A 6,774-nucleotide genomic window follows, 5' to 3' on the forward strand; every position below is an offset into this window, starting at 1 on the left:
CAGCGCAGAGGGCAATCTCAACTCCCCTCTGTCTGGAGATCAGGGGGTGGGGCCACCAGCCATGTGACCATTTTCTCTAAGGGCAAACCACTGAGTTCCACCACCTCTTTTCCCAGAAAAAAAGCCCTAGTTGGTAACGTAAGCCTTTGGGTGCAGCAAAATGACCCATCTCACGTTATAAAGCAGGGTGGGATGGAGTGGAGTGACTTAATATGGCAGGACTAGTGCTTTTTTCTGTTTTTTAAAAAGGTATCAATACTCATTTATATGGTTACACTACATTCCACCATTTCCACTCTCAGGACTTGGGCGAACCCGTGCCAATGGTGCTGGTATTGGTGAGTACCACCATCACCACCACCCAAACAGCCCTGGGCAGGACAGAAAGGGGCACTGCTCGCTCATGCTTTTCCCACACACTCAAAATTGCTTTATGGAAGTTATGTTTCTCCTGGGAAGGGGTTACTTCTGTTCTCTAAGCACCACTGGAAGAAAAACAGCTTTTGAAAAGGCTCGGAAAAAACATACCGTTCAGACCACACTCTCTGGTGACGCAAAATAACATCTCCATTGGGTGGCTTATCGGTGCTTATCATTGCTCCAAATACCCACACTATCTAGTTCCTCTTGCACTTTAAACATCTAAGCAGCACATCTATTTTCCCATATTTTATCCAATTGAGTGAGATATTTAAACTTGATGGGTTTCCCCCTGTATTATATTCCCTTCTTCTCCTTTCCTTTTCTCAGAGAGATTCCTTTGGAAGGGTCTATGTCGGCCACCTAGTCCAATCCCTGGCATGATGCAGGAAATTAAAAGATGGCTGTCCAAGCACTGCTTGAACATCTCTGAGGGGAGAGCCTACCTTGCCCCTTGGTAACTGTCAAACTGCTCTCACCGGTCAACTGTAATCTGCTCTGTGGTAACGTAAGCCTACTACAGCTAGCCTTAGGAGCAGCAGGGAATGAGCCTCGGCCCTCTTCCATGTGACAGGTACTTGAAGAGGGTAGCCATGTCTGTCTTGTTCTCTTCTACAGGTTAAACACACTTGGTCCCTTCAATCTTTCCTCAAAGGACTAGTTTTCCAGACCCTTGACCATTTTCCTTGCTCTCCTCTGAATTTGTTCTGATTTGTCTACATCTGTCTTAAGTGTGGCCCCTGGTATGATCATCATGGAGTTCTGAGGAACTATTACTTTTTGCTTCTATCGGTGCTTGTTCTTCAGTACGCCTCAGGGTGAGGTATGGTGTGGTAACACTGCCTTGAGCAACTTTCAGCTGTGCTATGGTGAAATATTGGGGGGTGGGGTGGGTTGATCATCAGATTTTATTGCCTTGCTGTGTCATTTCTCTTAACACAACTGAGTGGCCTCGGCTATATATCAAACATTACAGAGTTAAAGATGGCATCACATCGCTACTGAGCTCCCTCCCCTCGTGCAACTCGGCCCACCCTAGGCCTCCTCTCAAATCTCCAGGAATTTTACAAACTATTGGCAATTCTAGATGGCACTTAATGCGGCTTGGAAGCTGGACCTTTAGCCCAGGAAAATCTGCCGTCAGGTTGTAAACACAAGTCGACATGGATCAGGGAGTGCTGTTGCTCGTTGGCTACTTAGCGTATGTCCAGTTCATGTTTATGATCATGCATTTCCATGCTATACTTTAAGATGTCTGCTGCTCCGAACATCAGTGTGTGAGAAGCAAACATACTTGCTGCCAGGGCTTTTTTTCTGGGAAAAGAGGTGGTGGAACTCAGTGGGTTGCCCTCAGAGAAAATGGTCACATGGCTGGTGGCCCCGCCCCCTGATCTCCAGACAGAGGGGAGTTGAGATTGCCCTCTGCGCCGCTGAGCAGGGCAGAGGGCAATCTAAACTCCCCTCTGTCTGGAGATCAGGGGGCGGGGCCACCAGCCATGTGACCATTTTCAAGAGGTTCCGGAACTCCGTTCCCCCTCGTTCCCCCTGAAAAAAAGCCCTGCTTGCTGCAAGAAACTGTGAATTGGACATCACTTCAAGCCACACAGCTATCTTCAGTGTGGTCACAAGTGTGCTGGTAACACAAGCTGAGGCTGTCTTGCAAGTGTTGGGAGAACTTATAAACTGCTGAACAGTTCAGCTGCCTTCGTGTCATTGTGGCCTTTCCAAGTCTTTGCAATGGGTGTACGCATAAAACCAACTCCATGATCCATCTGCATGAGTTACAAGAAGTCAGATGACTGCAACTCGCAGCATAAAGCTTTAGATACCATTCACCACATTATAAGTGGCCCTATGACTCAGCTCTTCCACACAGATCCTTACTAATGCCCCCTCCAACCTAATTATTTTTAGATGGGCATTTTGCATCCAGCTTTGATCTAGTTTTCCAGCGGTGGCTTCAGCTATGGCAACAGCTAGAAAGAACTGTGAGGTCCTTAAGTTTGGGGAGAATGCAAAAACAAAGATTGTTTCAGGTAGGTAGCCATGTTAGTCTGTAGTAGTAGAACAAAATTCAAGTCTAGTCAGCACCTTAAAGAACAACACAATTCTCCAGGATATGAGCTTTTGTAAATCAGTGAGCTTATGAGCTCAGGGCTCATTTCGAGGGGGAATGCGCAGGAACCCATTTCCGGCAGTTCCCCAAAGAGGTCACATGCCAGGTGGCCCCGCCCACCTGACTCTCAGCCATTTGGGGCCTGTTTCATCCTGGATTGGGGCCGAAACGGCCCGGATCGGACCTCTGACAGGCGGTGGATCACTCCATTTTGGGCCCCTTTTCGGCCATTTTCAGCCCCTTTTTGCCATTTTGGGCCCAATTTCAGCCCTGAATGGCCAGGATTGGGTCCAAAGCAGCCAGGATAGGTGATGTCAGGAGGTGTGGCATATGCAAATCAGCTATGCCAATGACACATTTCTCGTGGTGTCAAGGGGTGTGGCATATGCTAATGAGTTATGCTAATGTGTTATGCTAATGAGTTCCTCCAGCTCTTTTTCTACGAAATGACCCTGTGAAAGCTTATCCCCTAGAAAGTGTTGTTGGGCTTTAAGGAGCTACGAATCTCCAATTCTGTTCAACTTTTCAGATTGATGGCAGGGGGGGGGGCGGATGGATTTGAAGCATGTTTAAATGCAAAATGCTGTCAACAGAAAGAAGTGGGAAAATAAACAACCAATTCTTTCTTGAAGCCAGAAATCAACTCCTGCCAGAAGTATTTCAAAAGCATCCAATAGTATTTCTCAAACTGGCTTCCAGGGACCTCTGTGGTACTTCGAGGTGGGGTCCATGAGTTCTTTTAAGGACAGGAGGTGAGGCCTTCTTGTACCATCTGGCTAATGTGAAAACAAAGCCCTGTCTTCTAGGAATGGGGGCAGGGACTCATTGCCTCAGGGGGGTGTAATTAGCTTCCCCCCCTCTTTTTTAAGGGGCAGGAGCTCCCAGTAACCTAGTTTCCAGGTCTCCTCCTTACAGTTGCCAGGAAATGTCCTGAATACCTGCTGGGAACTAATAGCTCAGTTCTAGGAGGTCTAATTGACTGAAAGGCACCCAGAAAGCACAGTCCTGACACAGCCATCAAAGTTACTTCAGATGTAAAACTGAATTGCTTTTTCAATTCTAAGGATTCCAACCTGCAGACAGAAAAATGCCACTTTGCATCCATTAACAGTAACAGCCAAGGGCAGTTTTCAATAAGAATACGAGTAGTTCAAACTTTGAATTACACAGATCTTTTTCTATTTCTCTGTGGGACTCTGAAAGCTTTTCTAGGGCTATACCCACATGGCAAGTTCTGACCTGGATAGCCCAGGTAAGCCTGATCCGGTCAGATCTCAGAAGCTAAGTAGGGTTGGCCTTGGTTAGTAATTGGATGGGAGACCTCCAATGAAGACCAGGGTTGCAGAGGCAGACAATGGCAAACCACTTCTGTTAGTCTCCTGCCATGAAAACCCCACCAGGGGTTGCCATAGGTCAGCTATGACTTGAGGGCACTCTCAATCAAGTGAGTACTGAGAAAAACTATGGAAGACAAATGATGTTGTCTTTAACATAGACACTGGACAAATTCCCAGAGAGTCATGGGGGAGCCCGTGATGTCACTTCCAGGTGACCACCTGGACTCATGCTACAGTAAACATTGAAACGAGACTACTGTAATACACTCTACATAGGGCTCACCTCAAAGTCAGCTTGGAGACTCCAGCTAGTGCAGAATGCCGCAGAAAGCTTGATTATTATTAGGAGCTGGGCAGAGCATCCATATTACTTCCATTCTGCAGTCACTCCATTGGCTACCCATCAGTTACTAGGCTCAATTCAAAGTTTTGGCTATCACATACGAAGTCCCTCACAGCTTTGGACCATATTTGTAGGGCCACCTGTCCCCCTATGCTCCACCACGGCAGCTTCAATCATCTGAAAAAGGCCATCTGCAGATACCACCCTGAATTTGGGCAACATCTACAGCTGCTTGTACAAGCACTTTCCATGTGGTAGCCTCCACCTTATGGACTGACCTACCTGAGGAGGTCAGAAGAGCTCTTCTTCTTCTGGCTTTCAACAAACATGCAAAACTGAATTATTCAGGGGGACTTTTTTTTTACTAAAGTATGCTGAAACAAATGGCCCAGAGAAATCCCTTGGTAATGAGACCAGGACTGTTGACTACTCTACTTGGTACTTTCTGCTGATCTAGATATGCTCCTATTGGGTAGTTTCCACATCATTAAAGATGTCATTCTTAATTACTTACACTTTGTCTCAGAAATGATTCATCTCTGTGTTTGGATTTACGCTTCTTTTCAAATTTCTGCAATCCGTGCCCTCTTGTATTTGTTCATTGAATATCCTAGCTGTTAATCATATCGTATTTTGTTCACTGAATGTCCTAACTGTTGATCATATTGACTTGCACTGTGTAATCGCCCTTGAGTCTCAGTGAGAAATGCGGGCTACCAATAAACAAACAAACAAGTTTTGAAAAATCACCCAGAAGTGACATCACAGCATCTGTGATGCCACTTCCTCCCAGGCTCCACCCTTGAAAAGGCACTGTGATTCACAGTGATAGGCCAGACACAACCCTATTGTACATTTATACACTGAAAAGGAGGGAATGAAGAATTGTGACACATTGTTTGTGAGAAAGACCATAAAATGGTTAAAACTTGTGGTTTTCAAACCGAGTGCTGAAAAAACTCTGGGATTTCTTAGGAACTTATCTGGGCTTCCTCAGTGATAAGAATAGCAGATAAACTTCCCTGAAAGGCAATTTGCATACTGCTATCAATCTTCTACTGCAGTGTGCAGCAACAATTGACTACCTGTGCTTGTTTACCCACTCCGAGTTCAAGGAAGGCAACAACAAGCCCAACAGGCCTTACATGAACTGAGGCTTGAATTTAAACTAAGTGCATGAAAAACTCATGCGTGCACTCATATGGGGTTCCACAAGTTACCTCAGTGGCACATTGAAACAGGGTTGGCAGGACTGATGCATGCTGTATTAGCAAACCTGCATTTAGGATTGTCAGCTCTAGGTTGGGAAATTTCTGGAGAATTGAGAGTGGAATCTGGGGAGGGCAGGGTTTGGGGATGGAAAGGACCTCAGTGGGGTATAATGCCATAGAGTTCATGCACCAGAGCAGCCATTTTCTCTTGGGAAAGTGATCTCTGTTGGCTAGAGATCGGTTGTAATTCTGGGCGATCTCCAGGCCTCACCTGCACTGCAGACTTATGGCTACTAACAGGCCTGGAGAAAGAAAAATGCCCCGACCTTTTAATGGAGGTTTAATGGAATGTTATTTACCTCCCCCAGGTGGGGCCAGGAGACCTCCTGGAATTACAACCCATCTCCAGACAAGAGAGATTGCTTCCACTGGAGAAAACAGCTGCTTTAGAGGGTGGACTCAATGGCACGATATGAGGTCCCTCGCCACCCCAAATTCCCCCCTCCCCAGGCTCAACCCTCACATCTCCAGGAATTCCCCGACCCAGAGTTGGCAAACCTACCTCCATGCCACATGATGCTTCGGCTGCCCATTTCTACACTGATCATTTTTCTCCAAGGACAACAGTTATGGGCACTTCAGGACCACAGGTCCTCAGTGTGCCACCTGACCACTAGTGATTTGATTGATTGACTGATTGACTGATTCTTCTCTCTACGGAAGACATCTTACACAGGGACACTCAAGTGACTGACTTTCTGTGTGGCCTTATATTCAAGTATACTCTGTCTCCTATGGGAGAACAAGTGTAAGATCTTTCACTTGATCCTACTTGTGTAAGAATCTCTCTACATGAGACAGCTGACATGTGAAGGACACATGTTGTGAGATGCAATGGTAGCCGGGAAGGCTAGTTTAAAAAGACAGAGCCAGCGTCTTTGCTCATGAAGGGGCTATGAAATCCCAGAAGGGAAACTTCAGCCCATTATAACCTCCCCATTTCTATTCCTCCATGCTATTATAACCTCTCCGCAGTTGTAGACTGGAGAGGTGAAATTGACAGAACCTTCCAGGTTCCGAAGATGAAATTAACAAACCCTCTGAGGAGTGATCTCCGCCTGCTCTGTCTTTTTAAACTAAGCTTCCAGGCTAACATTGTGTCTCCCTACACTTGAGGAACACATGCCAAGGCATCTTGTGTAGAGAGACGTTTGGATGTCCTGTTAGCTTACACAGTGCAAGTGAATCCAATATAATAACTAAGACTTTCATTGGGCAAAGTACAATAGATCCCACAGTTAGGACATTCAATGAACAGACTCAATAGTTTCAGGTGGGTGAAAGAGC

This window comes from Eublepharis macularius, chromosome 6 (genome assembly GCF_028583425.1).
Source record: "Eublepharis macularius isolate TG4126 chromosome 6, MPM_Emac_v1.0, whole genome shotgun sequence".
Lineage (NCBI taxonomy): Eukaryota > Metazoa > Chordata > Lepidosauria > Squamata > Eublepharidae > Eublepharis > Eublepharis macularius.